This window comes from Bos javanicus, chromosome 1 (genome assembly GCF_032452875.1).
Source record: "Bos javanicus breed banteng chromosome 1, ARS-OSU_banteng_1.0, whole genome shotgun sequence".
NCBI classification, from domain to species: domain Eukaryota; kingdom Metazoa; phylum Chordata; class Mammalia; order Artiodactyla; family Bovidae; genus Bos; species Bos javanicus.
In genome coordinates this window covers 156057457-156067893 of record NC_083868.1, presented here as the reverse complement: position 1 = coordinate 156067893, position 10437 = coordinate 156057457, and positions in this window count along the sequence as shown.

The following is a 10437-nucleotide window of genomic DNA, read 5'->3' as shown; positions in this document are numbered from 1 at the left end:
GAAAACATACGAACAAAACAGCAGCACACATGCCATGGCACTAGTGTTCAATAGAACATAATTTAAGAAGCCAGGTCTAAACTATTTTAAACGTGACTTAAAGATAAAGACGTCATGGCTTTCAAAAGAGAAGTGAAGTGAAAGTCGCTCAGTCGTGTCTGACTCTTTGTGACCCCCATGGACTATACAGTCCATGGAATTCTTCAGGCCAGAATACTGGAGTGAGTAGCTGTTCCCTTCTCCAGGGTTCAAAAGAGAAGTTGATTACTTTTGTATATGTATTTTTAGGACAAGGTTGGGATGATATTAATATGAATTAGAAAGGTGCTGGTCTCTTTTACATAGATTTTGTAGGATTCTCATACACTCTTTTAAAGCTTGGCCGTAATACGTGTACTGAGGATTCTGGAGAGAAGACAGTGAGACAGTTGGTCCCTGTCGTGTTCCTTGCTGCTGCCATGGCCTTCCTTCCTGACCACCTCTGACAAACAGCACCAATGCCAGAAAACAAGGAGCTGAGGAGAAAAGTAATCAAGTCATTTTAACAAATCCTGTGTCTTTAGGGGTTAAATAATTTGTCACAGTCTGTTAGGGGCATTATAACAAAATAATGTGGACTGTTTGGCTCATAAAAATGAGCATTTATTTCTCTCAGTTCTGGAGCCTGAAAGTACATGAATCAAGATCCTGGCAAATTCAGAGTCTGGTGAGGATGCCCTCCCTGCTTCACAGACAGCCATGGTGCTCCTCACAGGGCCTGTCCTCACGTGGTGGAAGTGGCGAGGGAGCCCTCGGGGCCCCTTTTCTGAGGGCACTGATCTCACTCATGAGGGCTGCAGCCTTATGACCTTGTCACCTGGTAGGGGACCCACTGCCTACCACCATTACATGGGGCTTAGGATTTCAGCACAGGGTGTGGGGGGACACAGACGATCTGCAGCATAACCACACCGACATCATCCTAGTTCTCTGCTACTCCATCCTTAGTTAGTTCAGGCGCTCAGTCATGTCCGACTCTTTGCAACCCCATGAATCACAGCATGCCAGGCCTCCCTGTCCATCACCAACTCCAGGAGTTCACTCAGACTCACGTCCATCGAGTCAGTGATGCCATCCAGCCACCTCATCCTCTGGCGTCCCCTTCTCCTCCTGCCCCCAATCCCTCCCAGCATCAGAGTCTTTTCCAATGAGTCAACTCTTCGCGTGAGGTGGCCAAAGTACTGGAGTTTCAGCTTCAGCATCAGTCCTTCCAAAGAAATCCCAGGGCTGATCTCCTTCAGAATGGACTGGGTGGATCTCCTTGCAGTCCAAGGGACTCTCAGGAGTCTTCTCCAACACCACAGTTCAAAAGCATCAATTCTTCGGCGCTCAGCCTTCTTCACAGTCCAACTCTCACATCCATACGTGACCACAGGACATCATCCTCTTACATAAGTGCAAATTGTAAGATCGCTATCATTCTCAAGATAAAGCAACCGTGAGGGGCTAGACTTTTTGCTTGCCTTCTGTATATCTTTCCACTTTCACTTTTTTTCCTACCTGTCCATTAAAAAATTTTTTTTGGATTATAATTGATTTATAATATAGAATTAGTTTCAGGTGTACAGCAAAGTGATTCTGTTATACGTATAACAGAATTTATACGTTCTTTTTAGGTTCATTTCAAGTGTAAGTTATCACAGAATACTGACTAGAATTCCCTGTGCTATACGCTAAGTCCTTGCTGATAGTCTGTCTTATACATACTAGTGTGTGTCTGCTTATCCCAAGCTCCCGATATCCCTCCCCGCACATTTCTGATTTGGTGACCATAAGTCTGTTTTCTGTTTGTAAGTCTCTTTCTGTTTTTAAAACCAGTTCACTTGTATCATTTTTAAAATTAGATTCCACACATGAGGGATATCATGCAGTATTTGTCCTTCTCACTTCATTTAGTATGATAATCGCTAGATCCATTGATGTTGCTGTGAATGTCATTATTTTGGTCTTTTTTAAATGGCTGAATGATATTCCACTGTATATATATATTCCGTATCTTCTTTAACCATTCCTCTGTTGATGGACATTCAGGTTGTTTCTCTGTCTTGGCTTTTGTAAACAGTGCTACAATGAACATCAGGTTGCATATATCCTTTTTTAATTAAGACTTTCTCCAGATATATGCTCAAAAGTGGAATTGCTGGATCAAAAAAGAGTTGGACATGACTGAGTGACTGAAATGAACCGACTGAAAGGAGTTTTATTTTTAGTTTTTCCAGGAATCTCCATTCCTTCCTCTACATTTTCTTCAGTGAATTTTCTTATTGTATTTCTTTATTTTTCTTTAATTACTGTATTTCCTTAATTTTAAAGTATTATTAATTGTAAGATATACCATAGATTAACTAAAAGCTTGATAGAAGGGAAGAAGTTACAATGACTTGACATCAATTCTAAGAGGCATACTATTTTTATAAATTTATTTATATAGCAATTATCAAGGCTTGTTATGCACCAAACACATTTTAGGCATGTTTCATCTATTAACTCATTTAATCTTTATAATAACTCTGTCATGGAGTTACTGTTATTGTTCAAATTTTAGAGATGAGGAACCACACATAAAGAAAGAAGGAAATGGCCCCTACGTCACACAGCTGGTAAGTGATGGGGAGTAGGTTCAAGCATAGCAGTTCTTACCACCGCCCTGTTCTGCCTCAAAAAAGATTCTGAACCCCAAGAAAGAGATTTTAGTTGAGAAAATTTTATTTTCGTTTCCCAAGTGATACAGGGCAATAAAGACCAGAAACATAAACATTAAACCACTACCAGGTTTTTAGTTCTGTATCAGGTATTTACTGAGCCATACTTGAGTCCCGGTACAGAGGGCTTTGCTTTCAGGGGAAGAGAGGTTCTACCCTTCTACCTCAAGTCACAGCTGTGTCGGAAAAAAGAGACACATGTACAAACCGAAGTGCAGGAAAGAAGACAGCCCTTTGCAGCGTAGCCGCAGATGGTTTGCTTAGATGCTACTCTGAAGGAGAAGGCGATGGCACCCCACTCCAGTGTTCTTGCTGGAGAATCCCAGGGGCGGGGGAGCCTGGTGCGCTGCCGTCTGTGGGGTCGCACAGAGTCGGACACGACTGAAGGGACTTAGCAGCTGAAGGTTCTAGACTCCTGCTTGAGGTCACACGGTGGTGAGAGGTGGAGCTAAACTCTGACCCTGTGACCTCAGAGTGACTGCTTCGCAGACTCTCCAGTCCTCTCTGCCGCTACTTAGGGCTCTTTGAAAACTGCTACGCGGAAGGATCATCTTAAATCTGAGGCATGAGTTCCATTTAGCTGGTCCCGTGGCGGTAATCTTTATTTTTGATCGCTTTCTTTTGAAATACTTTTCTGAATGTCGCTGCTTGATGAGCAGTAAGGCTGACGTGAAAGTCGGAGAAGCCAGTGATGGTGTCCACGAATCATCAAAACTTAGAGCCAGGAGGCTGGGAAGCGCCCGGGGGCTCTGCCCGTGGGCCACGCGTCTGCCTCTGTCGACCCGCTGTCACCGTGTGAGCCTGAAAGCGCCTGAAGCCGGCTCTTGTGCCTGTTTGTTCAGTGTCTTTATTTCTCATTGTAGGCCTGGCAATTCATGATTATTTTTAAAACACAATGTTTAAAATCCGGGTTAGATTTATTCAGTTCAGAACACATGAAAGTTTTTGCGGAAGAATAACTGCCTTATAGAATCTTCACTGCAATCTGTTTTTTCAACCGCCTGATTCTTACAATAAATTTCAAAAATGCCTCTGGGGCACTCTGCTCAGGTAGAGAAGCTCTATTAGTGGTCTTTTGACCTCATAAGCAGCAATGATACCATTTCTAAGCAGAAATAGCAGGAACATGTTCACAATCCATTACAGGGAGTATGAGGCCAGTAACAATGAACTTGATTGACAAGTTGGAGAATGGTTTATTCTCTAGCAGGGAAAAAGCCACATGGTATATTTTGCTGAATGGACAACAAGTTGTCAAGTGACAGAGTTCAGTGGGGCTTTAGGGAACATTCTGCATGTGGCTGTAAATAAGCTTGTTCTTGTTTATTCTGGAAACTGGCTCTGCTCAGGGAAGACCTTGAGAGTCATGGAGTCAAAAGTGTGTGTTGTTACCCTGCATCCGAAGTGATCAGAGTCATCACCATGCCTTTACGTTGGATGACTGTACCAGGGAGAATCAGCTCTCCAAACAGATAACACCTTATGCAGAATTGACTTAACGGGGAAAATTTATCCCCAGTGTAGAAAATAAGCAGAGACATTCAAGCCTGGCACATTTTGAGGATAGACTAGTTTCATAGGAGGAGGAAAGGCCTGTAAAAGATTGCTTGAAGTAGCTAAAATCAGAATTACAGGGAGGCTTGGCGTGCTGTAGTTCATTGGGTCGCAAAGAGTCAGACATGACTGAATGACTGAATTGAACTGAACTGAATGATTCTAACACTAGTTTCTAAGTTCTTTTTAGAGTCACTGAAAATTACATCAGGAATCACAATTTTTTGTCAGTGATGTTTGGGAATGGATCAACTCAGAAGACCTCAGATCCCACATGACTGGGACTCTCGTCTTCATGGGGGTCTCTGGAGACACATCTAGATGGACTTCTCTGTTGCAGGCTCTCAGGGAGCCCTCGTTTCTTAGTGACACTTGCAGCCACTGTAAGTGACACCATCAGGCTCTCCGCTTCCCCGTCTTCTGCAGGCGCCCTTTCTCTGCCATTCAAATAGGACATTTGACTCCCCCCTTCCGGGGGAAAGCTGACAACTTGTCCTGCATCACTCAGGATGCCTAGGAAGCTACTTTAATTCTCTCAGTATCTGTTACCTTCTGGCTGAAAACCTGCTCCAGAATCCACTTAGATTAGTTTTCATCATCTAATTACCACCACTCTGGCCCTCATTCTCTAAGGGGGGCAGCCTACCACCCTGACTTGCCTGCCTCCTGGATGTAGGACTTTCTGGACTGAAACTGGACAGCTCTTGAGCAGAGCAGAATGAGCTGTTCACCTTATTCTCTAAGATACCAGTATTCAAGTCTATTGTGTACAACAAATGGCCTGACCATTGCAGACAACACAGAGGAAATCAACGTGCAAAAGAAGACAACACCCACTCACAGCTGAGACATCAGTGTAGCTGAGGGCCTGGTCCTCGCTCCTCTTCTCCTTGGTCTAAAAGACACAACAAACTCCAGCAGTTCTAAAACTACACATCTTCCAGGGGTTGCAAGTGTGATGAGCTAAAGGTTTACCCTCCTCTCCCAAATTCGTATGTTGAAATCCTAAGCACCAGTGTGAATTAAGGGGTGGGAGCACCTTTGGGAGGTGATTAGGTTATGAGAGTGGGGTTCTTGTGAACAAAATTAGTGACCTTGAAAAGGAACCACAGAGAGCTCTCTTCTCTCTGTCTGCTACGTGACGAGGCAATGAAAACACAGCCATCTGCAACTGGGAAGAGGCCTCTCGCCATACCCAGAGTCTATTGGCACCTCAATCTCGGACTTCCCAGCCTCAGGAACTGTGAAAAATACATTTCTGTTGTTTATAACCTACTCAATTTATGGTATTCTGTTAGCACAGCCCAAATTGACCAATGGAAAGGTTCCAGGCAAAATATTCAGGCAAGTTTCAGCATGGGAGAGCTTGTGTTTATCTTTTAGAAATAAGCGCCTGGCATCACTCTGGGTAGAGGAGCAGACCTGGAGTGCATGGGACATGCCTTTCTGTGGCTAACACTCTATCTTCTGCCAGCTAGGCACTCAATAAATACCTGTTGAATCAAACCATAAACACCCTAAAACTGTATAAAAAGTAAGTGGAAAAGTGTTTTTTACGAAAAACTAGGTCATCTCATATAAGAAGAGCTCCAGTGTAGTACATTCTGGAGTTCATTCAGAGTCTCCTTGGTTATCGAGAACCATGTTCTTTCTGTCTTTTCGCCGACCACTGTCTGGGCTTTTGCTATGTCTCCTCTCATTGGCATGAGATGAGGGTCATAGACCACATGGCCACATCAGTAGAGGAAAAAGGCAGAATACAGCAGCTCAGACCAGATTTCTCTTTCAGACTCGTGAGTTTAATAAAGGGAGTTTAGGAGAGTTAACCTTTAGGAAAGAAAGAAATAAAGAAAAGGAAAGTGAAGTCGCTCAGTTGTGTCCAACTCTTTGCAACCCCATGGACTGTAACTTACCAGGCTCCTATGTCCATGGGATTATCCAGGCAAGCATACTGGAGTGGGTTGCCATTTCCTTCTCCAGGACATCTTCCCAACCCAGGGACTGAACCCAGGTCTCCTGCATTGTAAGCAGATGCTTTCCCATCTGAGGCACCAGGGAAGTCCAATCTCTAGGGAGGGGTGCAAGTCTCCTAACCAGAAGTGGGAAAGCTATTTGTTGGGCAGCAGACAGGCAGGCCCACTCACAGGAAAAGTGAGCTGTTGTTGGTAATTTGGGTCGAAGATGAGATTTACCATAGAAAAAAAAATCTCTGATAGTTTTTAAGCCCTATTGTGATAGAGACTGACTAGATGTTCATCTGAATAACATCTTCTTCCATGATACATAGAAAAACTACCTTCCTAGCTTCCCTTGAAATTAGAATAGGGCCGTGTGACCGTGTTCTGGCCAGTGGAAAGTGGGTAAAAGTGCCTATGGAGAGACCAACCAAGAAAGCCATGTCTTCCTTACAGGGCTGAGATTCAAAGGAAAAATCAATCTGTGCTAATCTCTGTCACTACAAGTTTTAGGCTTACTTGTTTTTGCAGCGTAATCTCTCCTGCTTTGTTTCATAATCTCTTCTGAGTGGGAAAATCTCACACAAACTCCTAGTAGCTGTTTTACTGATGTCAGGCAAGATCAAAACTGGAAACTCCATTCATTCTTTATGATATGTTCCTGTGGCTCCAGAAGTCAGCTTGTATTTAAGAGCTGACTAGATTCATATCTTGAAAATCCCTCCCCTTAGCAGAGTTTATTTGTGAAAAAATATGGACTGAGCCTACTGATTTATTTTCATCATTTCCACAGAAATTAATGCAAATTCAAGACGAGGTTGGACTCGATTTCATGCTGTATGACACTATGAGAGGAAATGTTATGGGGTCAGTTATATAAGTCCTTACTTCTTATGTCCGTCTTCTTACCCTTGAGTGCTGTCATTGTGTCATTCAAACATTTGAGAAAATATGGGCAGATTTTGTTAGTCTCGAGGATTATAAAGATGAACAGAGCCTTGTCCTTACAGAGAAAACTGCTTATGTGTCTCTGTATATGAGCTGTAGTAAAGTGTGCGTGGTGTGGTTAGCACAGAAGAGAGCATTACTAAATCTGCCTCGAGGATGATTCCACTCTACACATCACACAGTCACAGTCTGTTCAGGCTGCTGTACGAAATCTCCATAGGCTGGGTGGCTTGTAAACAACAGAGATGCATTTCTCACACTTCCAGAGGCTGGGAAGCCCAAGATCCGTGTGCCAGTCTGCTCAGCGTCTGCTGAGGGCCCACTTCCTGGTTCTCAGTGGCCACTTGTTCCCTGTATCACCATATGATGCAGGGGCGACAGAGCGCTCAGGAGTCCCTTCTATGAGGCCATGGATCCCATTCAAGGGGCTCCACCCCCCTGACTTAGTTGCCTCCCAAAGTCTCATTAAGATACCATCACACTGGGCACCAGTTTTCACCATATGAATTTTGGGGGGATATAAGCCTTCAGTCTGTAGAACATATATAAAGGTGTGATGCCAATATTCACTAGCATCAACCTTTATCCTTAGTGTAAAGCTCTGTTCTGGTCAATCAGAAGGCACTCTGTTTGTGCTACAATCTTGGGAAAATGACTGACTGTTTATTAATTGGCTCTTATGAGTTTATTCATGCCAGCTCCAGAATACCACTGGCATAATCAGGATAATCAGGTAAGGTTCTCCTCATCAACATATCTCAATATAAGAATACTTTTAAAATACCTTTTCCATTTAGGATTATGTCATCTACTTCTGCTTTATTGATGATGCCAAAGCCTTTGACTGTGTGGATCACAACAAACTGTGGAAAATTCTGAAAGAGATGGGAATACCAGACCACCTACCTGCCTCTTGAGAAACCTATATGCAGGTCAGGAAGCAACAGTTACAACCAGACATGGAACAACAGACTGGTTCCAAATTGGGAAAGGAGTACGTCAAGGCTGTATATTGTCACCCTGCTTATTTAACTTATATGCAGAGTACATCATGAGAAACACTGGGCTGGATGAAGCACAAGCTGGAATCAAGATTGCTGGGAGAAATATCAATGACCTCAGATATGCAGATGACACCACCCTTATGGCAGAAAGTGAAGAAGAACTAAAGAGCCCTTTGATGAAAGTGAAAGAGGAGAGTGAAAAAGCTGACCTAAAATTCAACATTCAAAAAACCAAGATCATGGCATCTGGTCCCATCACTTCATGACAGATAGATGGAGAAACAATGGAAACAGAGACAGACTTTATTTTTGGGGGCTCTAAAATTACTACAGATGATGACTGCAGCCATGAAATTAAAAGACACTTGCTCCTTGGAGGAAAAGTGATGACCAAACTAGACAGCATATTAAAAAGCAGAAACATTACTTTGCCAACAAAGGTCCGTCTAGTCAAGGCTATGGTTTTTTCAGTGGTCATGTATGGATGTGAGAGTTGGACTGTGATGAAAGCTGAGCACCGAAGAACTGATGCTTTTGAACTGTGGTGTTGGAGAAGACTCTTGAGAGTCCCTTGGACTGCAAGGAGATCCAACCAGTCCATCCTAAAGGAAATCAGTCCTGGGTGTTCATTGGAAGGACTGATGCTGAAGCTGAAACTCCAGTACTTTGGCCACCTGATGCAAAGAGCTTACTCATTTGAAAAGACCTTGATGCTGGGAAAGATTGAGGGCAGGAGGAGAAGGGGACGCCAGAGGATGAGATGGCTGGATGGCATCACCATCTCAATGGACATGAGTTTGAGCAAGCTCCGGGAGCTGGTGATGGACAGGGGTGCCGGGGTGCTGCAGTCCATGGGGTCACGAAGAGTCAGGCACGACTGAACTGAATGTTACTCATTCATGAATTCTTAAATATTATTTTTGTGCTTACTCTCTGCTCAGCTGTAATATAGATGCTGAGGATATACCAGAAAACACACCAGACACGCCTTTTGTCATTGTGGACCTTCTGTTCTAGTGGAGAGTGATGAATAAAATGGGTTAAAGGGGAACCTGGGATCTTACGGGAGATGCTACTGTATATGTGATGGGCTTGAAGTCTTTCATTGGTCAGATCTCATTTGAACAAGGTTTGAAAGAAGGAATGGGGAAAGCTATGCCTATGAAGACATTCAGGTGCAAAGACCTCGAGTGGGGAGCGTGCTTGGTACGTTTGAAGAACAGCAAGAAAACCACTGTGTCCTGATTGAAATGAGTGGGGGATAAAGTGGTAGGAAGTCAGGTAATCAGGGTGTTGGGATTAGGAGGGGGATTCTATGGATAACTAAAATATGTTGAATGCCTTCTCTGCAGCAATAGTATTGGTAAGAAGTGTGTGTGCGCTGTGCTTAGTCGCTCAGTCATGTCTGACTCTTTACGACCCCGTGGACTGTAGCCCGCCAGGCTCCTCTGTCCATGGGATTCTACAGGCAAGAACACTGCAGTGGGTTGCCATGCCCTCCTCCAGGGAATCTTCCCAACCCAGGGATTGAAGCCAGGCCTCCCATATTGTAGGTGGATTCTTCACTGATTGAGCCACCAGGGAAGCCCAAGAATACTGGAATGGGTAGCCTATCCCTTCTCCAGGGGATCTTCCCAACCCAGAAATCAAACCAGGGTCTCCTGTAATGCGGCAGATTCTTTACCAGCTGAGTTGCCAGGGAAGCCCAATAATTATATAGCCATTTTAAAATTTAATCCTTTCAAAGCTATGAGGGAGTTCATTTCCCATCCCGTACTAATGATTAATTTGAGGCTTATAGCAGTGTTTTAGTTTGGGTTACTCTATAAGTAAACCCTGAAACAGGATCCAAGTGCAAGGAGTTTATTTGAGAGATGATTCTTGAAGATGCCAACAGGAAGCTGGGGAAGGCAGTCAGAGAAGGGAAGAAAACAGAAAATGATGTGATCAAGGCAGCTGCACCCATGGGGAACTTAAGCTCAGCCCATGGGGTAGGAGTGGACTCTAAAAGCCAGAGAAAGCATACGCCTCTCAGAGCTGTCATATCAGAAGGGCAATATTTGTAGTCCAAACTTCCATCAGTCAAGCTTGGGGCTGCACCCCAAAGGGCACTAATTCTCTGGCTGTTGGGCTTTGTACTTTTGGGACATTCTTTGGGTCACTGGAGAAAGCCTTTAGACAAAGATGTTCAGGAGTTAGCAGTTGGAAGTTGGCCCAAGGTGTGCAAACCACATG